This window comes from Ornithorhynchus anatinus, chromosome X1 (assembly GCF_004115215.2).
Source record: "Ornithorhynchus anatinus isolate Pmale09 chromosome X1, mOrnAna1.pri.v4, whole genome shotgun sequence".
Classification (NCBI taxonomy): Eukaryota; Metazoa; Chordata; class Mammalia; order Monotremata; family Ornithorhynchidae; genus Ornithorhynchus; species Ornithorhynchus anatinus.
The window spans coordinates 17,670,855-17,686,386 of NC_041749.1; the positions used below are offsets into that span (position 1 = coordinate 17,670,855).

General features: G+C 46.2%; 1 protein-coding gene and 1 non-coding gene across 2 annotated transcripts in view; one reads left to right on the plus strand and one right to left on the minus strand.

Moving 5' to 3' along the window:
* The window catches only part of HTR4 (5-hydroxytryptamine receptor 4), a 303,493-nt gene that overhangs the window by 145,280 nt on the left and 142,681 nt on the right, over positions 1-15,532 (plus strand). The gene's annotated exons all lie outside the window — the stretch shown is intronic.
* Positions 8,991-9,128, minus strand: LOC114807146. The gene has a single exon (XR_003755199.1). It is a non-coding gene; the product is annotated as a small nucleolar RNA SNORA7 (small nucleolar RNA).

A 15,532-nucleotide genomic window follows, 5' to 3' on the forward strand; every position in this document is an offset into this window, starting at 1 on the left:
GCATACGGGAATTCTTGAATGACTATTTCTAGGACTGCGGGTGATGCCTGAAGCCTATCGAGTTGCAAATATATAGCTATACGTATGGCGCATTAAGGAGAGATGTGCTATATATATATAGGTGTGATGGTTCTTTTGTTTCTTAATTGAGCACTTCCTTTATTTATTCTCCACCTACTGCATTAGAAAGATAGAGTGGTGAATCACTGTTTGGATGGCTTCCTGGTTCAGCGAATGCTCACGGTTCCGCTTCTACGCTGTTACAACCGCGGTATAAAGCCAGAAACGATTCACACCATAGAACCTAAGAATCCTGCCATTTCCACCGGGCGCAGTGGGTATCATTACGGCGTCTCTTTGCGGAAGTCTTTGCTTTCTCCCGTTAGGTCATCTGCAGTGCTCCACTTCTCCAACCGTTTGCTCCGGCCCTATAATGTTTCAAAAAATCAGTGGAGTCCGAAGCTCTGGGGGCGTTGGCACTGTTTGAAGTTTAATTACCTATAATTCAAGATTTTTAACAAATCACGGTCGTAAAGCCTCAGGAGTTCTGTTCGGATTTTGCATTTGTCTTTCTGAGTGTCGCTCTGTGTTTGTTTAGTTTAGCTAGTTTAGTTTCGGCATATCCAAACGGGCCCGTTTCCTTTCTCGCTCGCCGCTTTCATCTGCGTTGGGCAGATGGAGATTTAAATCACTCTCTTCCTTCTGATGGCCTGCTGCACCTATAACTCAATCTATCAGTGGTATCTATTGAGTGTTTACTGAACGCAGAGCACTGGACTTGGCAGCATAAAGTAGACCAGAGTTAGTAGACGCGTTCCCTGTCCACCACGTTTACCCTCCATTTGCCATTTGCAGATTTTAACTCTGGTATAGGTCGAACACTTCTCTCTAAATGAAAACCTGAAAGAAAGAAGAGGGGAAAGGGAGGAAGCAAAGCGTAACCGCTGCTCCGAAATACAGCCGAGCTGGTGGAATCTCCATTAGTTCACCTTTAACTGGTGTGTGTGTAAAGGGATAAGAGGCAGCATAACCTAGCGGAAAGAGCAGCATGTCCTAGTGGATAGCCCGGGCCTGGGAGTCAGAAGGACCCGGGTTCTAATCTCAGTTCCTCTACTTGTCTGCTATGTGACCTTGGGCAAGTCACTTAACTTATCGGTGCTTCAGTTACCTCATCTGTAAAATGGGGATTATGACTGTGAACCCTCTGTGGGAGCAGCATGGCTCAGTGGAAAGAGCCCGGGCTTGGGAGTCAGAGGTCATGGGTTCGAATCCCAGCTCTGCCACTTGTCAGCTGTGTGACTGTGGGCAAGTCACTTAACTTCTCTGGGCCTAGGTTACCTCATCTGTAAAATGGGGATTAACTGTGAGCCTCACGTGGGCCAACCTGATGACCCTGTATCTCCCCCAGTGCTTAGAACAGTGCTCTGCACATAGTAAGCGCTTAACAAATACCAACATTATTATTATTATTATTATTATTCGACCTGTTTAGCTTCTAGCTACCTCAGTGCTTAGTACAGTGCCTGGCACATAGCGCTTAGCAAATCAGTTGCATTTACTGAGCGCTTCCTGTGTGCAAAGCACGGTACTAAGGGCTCATCCCGGGATCCTGGGTATGCAAGACCAGGGAATGTGCAGCCAGGATGGTGGAGAGGGGCTTTGCTTGGAGAGGAAGCCAAGGAGGAAGAGGAGATTAAGCAGGAGTAGGAACTGTTGGAGTTGCAGAGATTGGGAAGAGTGAGTTTTTGGAAGAGAGAGAATCTCTAAGGGAAGAATAATGGTGGTATTTGTTAAGCACTTACTATGTACAAAGCACTGTTCTAAGCGCTGGGGTGATACAAGCTAATCAGCGTGTCCCACGTGGGGCTCACAGTTTTAATCCCCATTTTACAGATGAGGTAACTGAGGCACAGAGAAGTCAAGTGACATGTCCATAGTCACACAGCTGGCAGGCGAGAAATCTAGGCTCCTCGGAGAGAATTAAGTTGTAAGCACCCAGAGGTCAGGGGCAGTGATTTTTTATTTCTGTTGAATGGCTCCAAGCACCTAGCATGGAACTCTGCATCCAGGAAGTGTTCAAGAAGGGCTGGGGATGATGTTTGGCCAACAGAGAAAGCCCTTTCTCATAGCTGCTTCCTGGGAAATCAAAGTCCCCATCCGGGTGGCCACTAGCAGGTTTCAGGGAAACTCAGGAATACCCGGCTTCCGTTTCTAATCCTGGGTCATTCTCTGTAGTGGACCTATTCCTCCCCACCTTAGGGTCTGCAGTATGCCTCGGGTGCCCCGCAGCCCCGGCTTCAGGGGGGCTGTTAGTAATAACTGGAGTATTTGTTAAGCTCTTACTATGTGCCAAGCACTGTATTAAGCACTGGGTTGGACACAGCCTCTGTCCCATCTGGGCCTCACGGTCTCCATCCCCCTTTTCCAGATGACGTAACCGAGATACAGAGAAGTGAAGTGATTTGCCCAGGGTCACGCAGCAGACAAGTGGCAGAGCCAAGAATAGAACCCAGGTCCTTCTGACTCCCCGGCCCGTGCTCTATCCACGAGGCCGTGCTGCATCTTAAAGCTCACTTCCTTCCCAGAGCCCGGACTGCCCAGAAAAGAAGTCTGAGTCCCATTTCAGTCGTCAGGGGCCGGGACGAAGGAAGGATTCCCAAGCCCCATCGGTGCTGGATGTCTCTGTGCCAGTGACAGTCATTCCTCCATGACAGGAAGCGTGAGGATTGAGAACGTCAAGGCACAGATAATAATAATAATGCTGGGGTAGACACAAGGGAATCAGGTTGTCCCACGTGGGGCTCACAGTTTTAATCCCCATTTTACAGATGAGGTAACTGAGGCACAGAGACGTTAAGTGACTTGCCCAAAGTCACACAGCTGACAAGTGGCAGAGCCGGGATTCGACTCCAAAGCCCGTGCTCTTTCCACTGAGCCACGCTGCTTCTTCAAGTTGTTCAAGGGATGTGTGTGTGTGTGTGTGTGTGTGTTTGTGAAAGAGAGAGAGAGAGAGAGATTGGACATGTGCTAGGAGTAACTTTATTTCCTTCCCCTTGACCCTCCAATCTCTGTTCCACAGGCACATTTGAAGAAATATTTGTTCCCGGTCACTGTTTAGATTTTCATGCTTACCTGCCCTTGGAAGACAGCACTATTGACAGTGGTTGGAAAGGAAATAGACTCTAACAACACAGTCAATAGCAATTTGGCTGAGGGGGAAACGCTATTTGCAGAACGAAGGATTCTCTTCTCCCTGATATAAAAAGATAGATAAGATTGATTTTTCTCTCCGCATGACCGTTATAAACAGAGGTTGGGAGGAAGCCGTCAGTAAAGACTGTAGCTTTGAAACCCGCATGCACTTAATTCAAGGTTGGCATTCTTTGGCAAACAGGCTCAAGGCTTTTCTGGGCTTCCAATAAGCAAAGCTTTAGAAAGCTTCCAGCAAGGAGGCCCTGAACATAGTTTTGTTGCTTTAAATTGGTTTCCCTCATAGAGACTGTTCTGGTGTACGGCTCCAACGTGGGACGGTTCTTCCGCAGGAGAGAGGAGTCAAGTTGGAAAGAACCTGGGAGGAGATAATAATTACGATAAGAAGAAGAAGAATAGTATTTGTTGAGCACTTACTATGTGACCAGCACCAGTCTGAGCACTGGGATAGATACAATCCCCGTCCCACACGGGGCTCACAGTCTTAATCCCCATTTTACAGATGAGGGAACTGAGGCACAGAGAAGTTGTGACTTGCCCGAGGTCACACAGCAGACACGTGGCTGAGTCGGAATTAGAACCCAGGTCCTCTGTCTCCCAGGCCCATGCTATTTTCCCACACACACTAGCACCAGTTACACCCAGAGTGCTAGCTCATACATAGTGAAGAATGAAAGTGGAGATCCCTTAGAATCCGATTAAGAGTATCAGACTCAAGAACAACCAAAGAGCGACTTGCACTGGCTTATTAAATAAGGCAGACGATAAGTGCATTGATTCCTGCATTCTCTGTCTTAGTGTTCGCCAAGTCGGGGGAATAGAGCAATTCACTGACCGGTCCGCTGTTCCTCATGTCGTAGCCTTTAAAATATATTTATCGGCACCACGTGAAACATATTTGAAGTGATCCTTTCAGCCTCTCCAAGAGGACACGACAAGCACTTAAATATCATGAAAAACAGCGGTTTTTTCCGAGTCCTTCCGTGTCATCTTAGTTGTTTTGTAACTGATGAACTAGTTTCAGTCACATTGGTATACATGGATAGTGTCGTTAGTACTGTTAACTTCAAGGCCAGATATCTATCTATCTATCTACCCATCTGAAGAAATGTGGATTGATACATTCATTACATGTGCGAATGAAAGCTAGAAAGGAAAAACGTTTGGCCCAGTGGAAAGAGCACAGGCCTGGGAGTCAAAGGATCTGGGTTCTAATCCCAGCTCTGATACTTGCTTGCTGTGTGACTTTGGGGAGGTCACTTAACCTTTCTGTTCTCCTTCCCCTAAGATTTTGACCCCCATCTGAGACAGGAACCGAGTCTGATCTAACAGAGAAGCAGTGTGGCTCAGGGGAAAGAGCACGGGCTTGGGAGTCAGAGGTCATGGGTTGGAATCCCGGCTCTGCCGCTTGTCAGCTGTGTGACTATGGGCGAGTCCCTTGACTTCTCTGTGCCTCAGTTACCTCATCTGTAAAATGGGGATTCAGACTGTGAGCCTCACGTAGGACAACCTGATGACCCTGTATCTCCCCCAGCGCTTAGAACAGTGCTCTGCACATAGTAGGCGCTTAACAAATACCAACATTATCATTATTATCATAATTGTATTCAATCTACCCTCAGGCTTGGCCCAAGCGAAGTATTTAACAGAGAACATTATTAATAATAACAATAATATTTTTATAAGCCAATACAGGGATTCCTGACTTTAGATATTTTGAGTTACAACAAAAAGACACAACATATCAGTAAACTTTACACTTTACAAGACTCGCCTTCTTTATAGCATCTGCCTGGCAAGGCGGGGGTCTAGATGATGATGATGACGGTATTTGTTAAGCGCTTACTACATGCCAAGCACTGTTCTAAGCACTGGGGCAGATACCAGGGAATCAGGTCGTCCCACAGGGTATCATTTTACAGATGAGGTAACTGAGGCACAGAGAAGTCAAGTGGTTTGCCCAAGGTCACACAGCTGACAAGTGGCAGAGATTAGAAACCACATACTCTGACTCCCAAGCCCCGGGTCTTCCCACTGAGCCACGCGGGGGAGGGTCTGTGAAGAAACAAAGAAGCAATTTAAAAATCCAGATATGGGGAGTAGGGAGAGGGAAGGAGAAAAAGAGGGTTAAGAGAGCAGAGTGGGAGAAGATCTGAGGTGGAGTTACTTACTTGCTGGGTATATTACTCATCTATTTGAATGCGGGGTTTGGGTTATGTAGCAATGAGTGTGTCCTAAGTCTAAGCATCTTTTGGAAAGTTACAATCCTTTTGGAAGATTGGGCCCATATTCAGCACTTAGAACAGTGCTTGGCACATAGTAAGCACGTAACAAACGCCATTATTATTCTTATTACAAAGAAGAAGAGTGGCTTGGAAGATTAAAAAAGTCATTTGATATCTTCCAACCTCCTTGTGGGTAGAGAACCAACTCTATTATACAATACACTCCCAAGCGCTTAGTACAGTCATCTGAATACAGTATGTGCCCGATAAATATGATGGACTGATTGACCGAATAATAACAGTGGTATCTGTTAAGTGCTTACTAGGTGCAAAGCACTGTTCTAAGCGCTGGGGGGATACAAGGTGAACAGGTTGTCCCACGTGGGGCTCACAGTTTTTAATTCCCATTTTCCAGATGAGGTAACTGAGGCACAGAGAAGTGAAGTGACTTGCCCAAAGTCACACAGCTGGCAAGCGGCGGAGCTGGGATTCGAACCCATGACCTCTGACTCCCAAGCCCGGGCTCTTTCCACTGAGCCACACTGAATAATCCCACTCCTCTGAAGTGGGTTTTCAGGGATTCCCTAGTACAGAGCTGGGTTTCCGAGAAGAAAATCTGTTTCATGATCCAATGCAATTTTTGCTGTAAAATAAAACTAAGACTAAAACTTTCTATGACTTTAATAATATTGTATAAATTACAGCTTGCGGGTTCGATCCCACTGAGTAAACAAACGCCGTGGTTTCCCCGGGACTTTTCTCCTCGCATCATTTACCCTTGGATTGTAACGTTAAACGATTGATTTCTCCTTTTATTCATTTAAGGAGGAAAGTGTTCCTGCAGTGATACTGGTTTAGGAAACGCTCAGGAGACATGTGTTTTGTTGAAGGACTACTACCAGTTTACATAAAACAACAGAATTCCATGTGGTTTTTGTTTGTTTTATTTAATGGTTCATGTTAAGTGTTATGTGTCCAGCACTGTTCTAAACTCTGGGATAGGTGGGAATTCATTAGGTGGGACACAGTCCCTGTACCACATGGCGCGCACAGTCCAAGAGGCATTTAATTCTCATTTTACAGATGAGGAAACTGAGGCTCAGAAGTTAAATGACGCCCAAGGTCATAGAGCAGACAAGTGGAGGAGCCGACATTTGAACCCAGGTCCTCTGACTCCCAGGCCTGTGCTCTTTCCACTAGGCCACGTTGTTTCTCACGCTATTTTGTTCTGGATCCTACAGTTTTGGACTGATTACTGAGTGGAAACAAATGTGGGACCTGAAATGATGAGTTTGGGGCTCTACGAGGATTTAGTTGGGCAATGTTTTTCATTCTGCTGTAACCTTCTCGGCAATTGACGTTATTTGCCTGATTATTTAGGAGTAGGTAGATGACTTGGGAGTTGGTGACTTTAACAAGAGTACTTATCTTTTGACCTTACCACAAAAAAAGAAGCTTCTCTCCCTGGGATTGAAGAAGAGATAACAAATTGAATCCATCAAGTCTTTCACACTTGCTGTGCTTGAAGGGTTATTGCTGGAATAGGAAAAAAGGTAGCAAATTTGCCACATTAATCATTTTCTCGATCTGTGACACAAAGTTGGGGGAGTAGAATAATTCAGTGACTGATGTAATATTCTTTATGTCTTGTAAAGTATATTTGCCAGCACCGAGTGAAACATTCTTAAAGGGGAGTCTTTCATTCTCTTCAAGAGATCCTCGAATCCTCTCAAACCTAGCAGGACCTGAAGATTTGAGTTGTTTAATAATAACAATAATAATAATAATGTTGGTATTTGTTAAGCACTTACTATGTGCCGAGCACTGTTCTAAGCGCTGGGATGGACACAGGTTAATCAGGTTGTCCCACGTGAGGCTCACAGTCTTCATCCCCATTTTTCAGATGAGGTAACTGAGGCGGAGAGAAGTCAAGGGACTTGCCCACAGTCACCCAGCTGACAAGTGGCAGAGCCGGGATTCGAACCCATGACCTCTGACTCCCAAGCCCGGGCTCTTTCCACTGAGCCACGCTGCTTCTCTAGGCAGCTGCTTCTTTATTCTTCCTGGTTTGTAGGTGGTGGGAAAAGATGTATAAACAGGTCAGTAGCTTGTCCAAAGCTGTATAATGTGTGAATCAGAAATAGAATCTAGTTCTACCAATTCCCAGACTCTGTTGTAGCCATTAGACTAGTACAGTGCTCTACATACAGTGAGCGCTCAATAAATACAATTGAATGAATGAATAGAATAATAATTATGGTATTTGTTAGCACTTACTATGTGCCAGGCACTCTTCTAAGCGCTGGGGTAGATCAAAAGTAATCAGGTCGAACACAGTCCCTGTCCCATGTGGGGCTCACAGTCTCAATCCCCATTTTACAGATGAAGAAACTGAGATCCAGAGAAGTGATTTGCACAAGGTCACGCAGCAGACAGGTGGCAGAGCCGGAATTAGAACCCATGATCTTCTGACTCCCAGTCCCGAGCTTTATCCACTACACCACGCTGTTGTATTGTACTCTCTCGAACGTGCTTAGCACGGTGCTCTGCACACAGCAAGCGCTCAAGAAATACGATTGCTTTTCTAGTGATGGAAGAAAAATGCAATGTTTGAAGATGGGCAGAATCCTCCCCTCACGAGCAATGCCAAAAATCGGAGACATTCCTGAAGAGTTCCGGGATCACCGTCACCAGTCACAAGGCAGGTCTGGCCTCCACAACCGGCCATTTCTGTGAAGTCGTGAGGTTAAGCCGCTCTTTTCACATCTTTCTGGAGTCAGTCAGTCCTACTTATTGAGTGCTTACTGTCTGTACTGTACTAAGCGCTTGGGAGAGTTCAATCTAACAGTGAAACAGGCGTGGTTTAAGCCCAATCCACCCCACTCAGGGACCCACAGGAGTTCACCAATCTCCAGAAGCTTTTATTTATGGAATTTATGAAGCACTTCTTATTCACTAAATACTCAGATTCGGTTATGAGATTGGACATATTCCCTGACCCATTTAGGTCTCACAGTCTATTTTCCCAATTCAATCCTTTGCCCAGGCAAATGTCCACCTTGTGGGGCGGAGGATGTTCGAACTAGAGGAGCAACAGTGAGGATAATAATAATAATAGTGGTATTGGTCAAGAGCTTACTATGTGCCAAGCGCTGTACTATATGCTGCAGCACTGCACTAACGGCTGGATGGGTTTGAATCCACTAACTCCTGGATTGAACTGATTCTTTCGAAACTGGATGCCGTTACAGTCCATAAAGGCTGGCTGTCTTTCCTGGTGTTGCTTCTCATGCCAATTCAACCGAGGTATCATTTCCAAAGCTAAACTGAGCTTGTCTTATGCCGTCGAGTCGTTTCCGACCCGGAGTGACGCCATGGACGCGTCTCTCCCGGAGCACCCCATCTCCATCTGCAATCGTCCCGGTAGTGTATCCACGGAGTTTGCTTGGTAAAAATATGGAAGTGGTTTGCCACTGCCGCTTTCCGCGCCGTAAACTCGAGTCTCCGCCTTCGACTCTCACTCATGCCGCTGCTGCCCAGCGTGGTTGAGTTTTGACGTGTAGCAGATTGTCTCCCACCCGCTAGCGACTGGCCAAGCTAGGAATGGAACGAGTAGGCCTCTGCTTGACTCTCCCTCCCGTAGCCGAGGCTGGTGGAGGACTGGAAACTCTCCAGGTACGACCCTGAGAGGGGAAGCTAAACTAAGCTAAACCCTCTGAAAAAAATTAAAAACCCTCACCAAAAATCTAGGCCAAACCCAGCTCTGATTTCCCTCCCCATACCCAGTTATTTTCATTGCAAGAGTTGTGTTCTTGCAGAACTCTATGATAATAATAACAGAACTCTATGTTAATAATAATGAGAAGCAGCGGGGCTCAGTGGAAAGAGCCCGGGCTTGGGAGTCAGAGGTCATGGGTTCTAATCCCAGCTCCGCCGCCTGCCAGCTGTGTGACTGTGGGCAAGTCACTTCACTTCTCTGTGCCTCAGTTACCTCATCTGGAAAATGGGGATTAAAACTGTGAGCCCCATATGGGACAAGCGCTTAGAACAGTGCTCGGCACATAGTAAGCGCTTAACGAATACCAACATTATTATTATTATTATAATGACATTTGTTAAGCGCTTACTATGTGGCAAGCACTGTTCCCACATAGGGACAGGGACTCACAGTCTTAATCCCCATTTTACAGACGAGGGAACTGAGGCACAGAGAAGTGAAGTGACTTGTCTACTGTCACACAGTAGACAGGTAGCAGAGCCAGGACTAGAACCCAGTTCCTTCTGACTCCCAGGCCTGGGCTCTATCCATTAGGCCACACTGCTTCTCTAAAGCAGCGTAGCTCAGTGGCAAGAGCCCGGGCTTCGGAGTCAGAGGTCATGAGTTCGACTCCCGGCTCTGCCGCTTGTCAGCTGTGTGACTGTGGGCGAGTCACTTCACTTCTCCGGGCCTCCGTTACCTCATCTGTAAAATGGGGACGAAGACTGTGAGCCTCACGTGGGACAACCTGATGACCCTGTATCTCCCCCAGCGCTTAGAACAGTGCTCTGCACATAGTAAGCGATTAACAAATACCAATATTATTATTATTATTATTATTAAGCATCCGAAACTCCACGTTCAGGAAGCTTCTTATTGGAGTCAAAACATACTCCACTGTTGCTTCCAAAACCGCAGTGCGATCAATTCTGGCAGGCTCTTGCTATAGGAAGGAAGTCTCCTGATTCTACTGTCACGTCCTAGCTACTGTAGCGAGAACATGGGTTCTAGACAGAGCTGAGTGTGCTTTTTTTAGAAAATGGGGATAATATTCTAGCCACATCCAACTTCGTTGAGAGGGGAGCCTAGCGTGAATTTCAGAGCTTTGTGATGAGTGCTAGGGTTTTTGTGCTTTGTGATTTAAAATTCTATTCAAACTCACTGAAGGGCTGCAGCTGGGAGGTTCACCGATACGCTGCTAAGCTGCCGATAGCAGTTTGCTTTTTGCTGGGTTCTTATTAATAACTTCATTATGGGGTGGGGAGGGAATCATTACTTCATAATTGTATTCTCGCTGCAACGGGAAACAGTTGCCGAAGAGTCCCTCCATGACATCGCTTTATCCCGGCTTCATTGGGAAAAAAATACGGTCAACTCGATCACAAGGGACATTTGTGCCCAAAGATTAGGGAACCTCAGGGTAGGACTCTGTAAACCGGAGGAGTAATGACAGACTGGTCCCATTGAATCGGTTTCAATCGATGTTCCTAGCTGACTGTTTACCCCAGATCCAAAGACATGCATATTTTTTCAAACTTGCTTGCCTAACTTGCTAAAAATCAATGGTATTTACTGAGCGCTTAAATGTGTGCGGAGCACTTGACTAAGCTCTTGGGAGAGTACAGTATAACAGAGTTGGTAGACACGTTCCCTGCCTACTGGAAGCTTATGGTCTAGAGGGCGAGAAAGACACAAAAATAAATTAGGGGTATGTACATAAGTGCTGTGGGGCTGAGGGAGGAGTGAAGCACAAATGCTTAAGGGAAGCAGCATGGCTCAGTGTTAAGAGCCTGGGCTTCGGAGTCAGAGGTCACGGGTTCGACTCCCGGCTCTGCCACTTGTCAGCTGTGTGACTGTGGGCGAGTCACTTCACTTCTCTGTGCCTCAATTACCTCATCTGTAAAATGGGGATTCACTGTGAGCCTCACGTGGGACAACCTGATTACCCTGTATCTTCCCCAGCGCTTAGAACAGTGCTCTGCACATAGTAAGCGCTCAACAAATACCAACATTATTATTATTATTAAGAAATACACCTCATCATCTCAATGCCAATTATGCCGAGTGTTAGTCTGTAGTGCTCTGACCTGATGAGTCTCCCAGTGTCCCACCTGATTATCTTGTATCTACCCCAGTGCTTAGTACAGTCCTGGCACATAGTAAGCGCTTAACAAATTCCTGTGGAGAAAAATCTCCTGGAAGTGAACTGAGCCATTTTGGAAGACTCCTTTTGGGTAGGAACGTGCCTGCTAATTCTGTTGTCCTCTCCCAACCACTTAGTACAGTGCTGTGCACATAGCAAGCGCTTAGTAAATACCATGATTGATTGACTCATACAGTGTGACTCTCCATTGATTTAATAATAATAACTGTGGTATTTGTAAAACACTACAAGCCAAGAAGCAGCGTGGTGTCATGAGAAGCAGCGTGGCTTAATGGAAAGAGCACAGGCTTGGGAGTTTGAGATCATGGATTCTAATCCCTGCTCCGCCACCTGTGTGATGTGTGACTTTAGGCAAGTCACTTAACTTCTCTGTGCCTCAGTTCCCTCACCTGTAAAAGAGGGATTAAGACTGTGAGCCCCACGTGGGACAACCTGATTACCTTGTATCTACCCCAGCGTTTAGAACAGTGCTTGGCATATAGTAAGTGCTTAACAAATACCATCATTATTATTATAGAGCACGGGCCTTAGGCGTAGGAAAGTCATGGGTTCTAATGTCAGCTCCGTCACTTTTTTGTTGGGTGAGCTTGGGTAAATCACTTCACTTCTCTGTCCCTCAGTAATCTCATCTTTAAAATGGGGATTGAGACTGTGAGCCCCATGCCAGACCGGGACTGTGTCCAACCCAATTTGCTTCAATCCACCCCAGTGCTTCGTACAGTGCTTGGCACCTAGTAAGTGCTTAACAAATACCACAATTATTACTATTATTACTGTACAAAATGCTGAGTTAGATGCAAGATAATTACGTTCCGTATGGGGTTCACAGCCTAAGTAGGAAGGAGAGCAGATATTCAATCGCTTTTTATAGATGAGGGAACTGAGGCACAGAGAAGTTAAATGACTTGTCCTAGGCCACACAGCAGATAAATGTCAGAGCTGGGATTAGAAGCCAGTTCCTCTGACACCCAGGTCCGTGCTCTTTCCCCTAGGCCTTGAGATAATGAACACATGAAGTGAGAAGGCACGATCCCCTTTCCAACAACCGTGCCTTTTCGGGTACCCAGAAGCCTCTCACCTCCTGTAACCTTGGCCTTCTCCTTTTGGAAAGCGGAACTATTTGAATGAATTTCTGTCTGCCTACATCTAATTCCATTGCAGGGATAAATTGGGATGCCAGAGGAAGACATCCTTCTTGCCCCGCTTCCCACACATTCTGTAAATTTTTCCATGGAACTTTTTGTCACAACAGTGTCCGCCTCAAGGTTTCAAGATTGCGGGTCTTGGTGAAACGAGAAGTTCGCGTGACATTTTTGCAGATATTTATGTAGGAGCGAACCCGGAAGTGACTAAGCAGTGCTCCGTTCTCTCAGCCACGGTCACATAATATATGATTGAGCAAGGTTTTCTCTATACCCATTTTTTCCCAGTTCACAAGGAGAGCCTCTTGGCAAAGGACTTCTCTGAACCAAGGTGGCTTTCCCTCTCACTGCTGAAACTTTCCTATCGGCTAATTGACCCTGCTCACTGACTCTTTTCCCTTAAGAGAATGGTTTCTTGGGCCAGAGTGCCCTAAGCCACAGTTTAGGACCAGGTTAAATCAACTGGGCAGCCTCAAGGCAAGGACGCTTATAAAAGTTGGCATAGTTTCCACAACCTCACTCTCTGGAAGAATCAGAGCCTGGGGATATCGGAGCAAACGGAAGTTTTTCTCACACGTACCTCACCCCAAGAGGCATACCAATTTCCTCAACTGCAAAATGGGGATTCAATCCTTGTTCTCCCTCCTACTTAGACCATGAGCCCCATGTGGGACAGAGACTGTTTCTGGCCTGATTAACTTGTATCTATCCCAGCACTTGACACACAGTAAGCACTTGACGAATACCATTAAAAAAAAATTGCCACTCTCTTTTTTATAAAGTCCAAGTAAGTCATAAAGGGACCTACTAAAGCAATTTGGGGAATTAGAGGAAAATGACAGATTCGGGAAATTCAGGAGTTAAACGTCTTGCTAGACCGGTCAGTGTAAAATTCTATAAAGTCCATTTCGAACAGGTTCCATTTCCTTTAAAAGAATGAATTCCACTATTTCAAAGGTGGTTTTGATGTTCACGGCAATACTAGGCAAAATAAGATGTCCAGAGCCCTAGAGAGAAGAGTGTCTTTGAGACACTATACTATAGGAAAATATTCCATATTCCACCCTCAGCCTCCCAGTGCAGCGAGGAATGAGGTGGTGGGAGATTCTGAACAGGCAAGAGGAATCGAGCCGGATTGGAAAGCCCTGATTTGAGGAGTCGTGCCTGACTCTTGGCTCTTGCACACTCAAGGATAATAATAATGATGGTATTTGTTAAGCGCTTACTGTGGGCCAAGCACTGTTCTGAGCACTGGGGTATAAGATAATCAGGTTGTCCCACGTGGGGCTTACAGTCTTAATTCTCATTTTACAGATGAGGTAACTGAGGCCCGGAGAAGTGAAGTGACTTGGCCAAAGTCACACAGCCGACAAGTGGCGGGGCCAGGATTAGAACCCACGACCTCTGACTCCCAAGCCCGTGCTCTTTCTACTAAGCCGCGCTGCACTCAAGACTAGTGATTCTGGGATCCAAAATAATAATGATAATTATGGTACTTGTTAAGCACTCACTGTGTGCCAGACACCGTACTAAGCACTGGGGTGGACACAAGCTAATCGGGTTGGACACAGTCACTGTCCCACAGGGCGCTCACAGTCTCAATCCCCATTTTACAGATGAGGGAACCGAGACACAGAGAAGAAAAGTGATTGCCCAAGGTCACACAGCAGAGAAGTAATAATAATAATGTTGGTATTTGTTAAGCGCTTACTATGTGCAGAGCACCGTTCAAAGCGCTGGGGTAGACACAGGGGAATCAGGTTGTCCCACGTGGGGCTCACAGTCTTAATCCCCATTTTACAGATGAGGGAACTGAGGCACAGAGAAGTTAAGTGACTTGCCCACAGTCACACAGCTGACAAGTGGCAGAGCTGGGATTCGAACGCATGAGCCCTGACTCCAAAGCCCATGCTCTTTCCACTGTGCCACGCTGCTTCTCTGAAGTGGAGGAGCTGGGATCAGAACTCATGACCTTCTGACTCCCCGGCCCGTGCTTTATCGGCCAGGCCATGCCGCTTCTGCTTCCCTCCACAAAGCGGTGATAATGAAAACATTAACATCCCAAGTATTGCTGGAAATTGGCATTTTTCCCCACCGTCCAGTGGGTTTGTCACTTAAGTCAGTTCCTGGCAACCCATTCAGCTAAAGCTTCACTCACCTGAATCAGTGATTTTGTCACCATTAGCTAGGTGATCATAATAATCATGGAATTTGTCAAGTGTGCACTGTGTGTCAAGCACTATGCTTAGAGCTGAGGTAGATAATTAGATCGAACACACACCCCATCCCTCACAAAGGGAGGAAGGAGAACAGCTGTTTAGTCTCCATTTTACAAATGAGGAAAATGAGGCCCAGAGAAGTGACTCACCCCAAAATTCACACAACAGGCAAGTGGTGGAGCCAGGATTAGAATCCAAGCCTCCTGACTCCCAGAAATGTATAGCTAGGCCGAAGCAAAATGGGCAATGCCATCAGGGAAGGATTTTATTAAAACTGTCCAGAAGCAGCGTGGCTCAGTGGAAAGAGCCCGGGCTTGGGAATCAGAGGTCATGGATTCTAATCCCGGCTCTGCCCCTTGTCAGCTGTGTGACTTTGGGGAAGTCACTTCACTTCTCTGTGTCTCAGTTACCTCTTCTGGAAAATGGGGATTAAAACTGTGAGCCCCACATGGGACAAGCTGATCACCATGTATTCCCCCAGCGCTTAGAACAGTGCTTTGCACATAGTAAGCGCTTAACAAATACCAGCATTTTAGAGAAGCAGTCAGAGGTCATGGATTCAAATCCCGGCTCTGCCACTTGTCAGCTGTGTGACTGTGGGCAAGTCACTTCACTTCTCTGTGCCTCAGTTCCGTCATCTGTAAAATGGGGGTGAAGAGTGTGAGGCTCACGTGTGACGACCTGATTACCTTGTATCTACCCCAGCGCTTGGAAAAATGCCCCGCACATAGTAAGTGCTTAACAAACACCAACGTTATTATTATTATTATTATTTAAAAAAGATCTTTGCCTAAACTCCCTCAGATAGTTACACC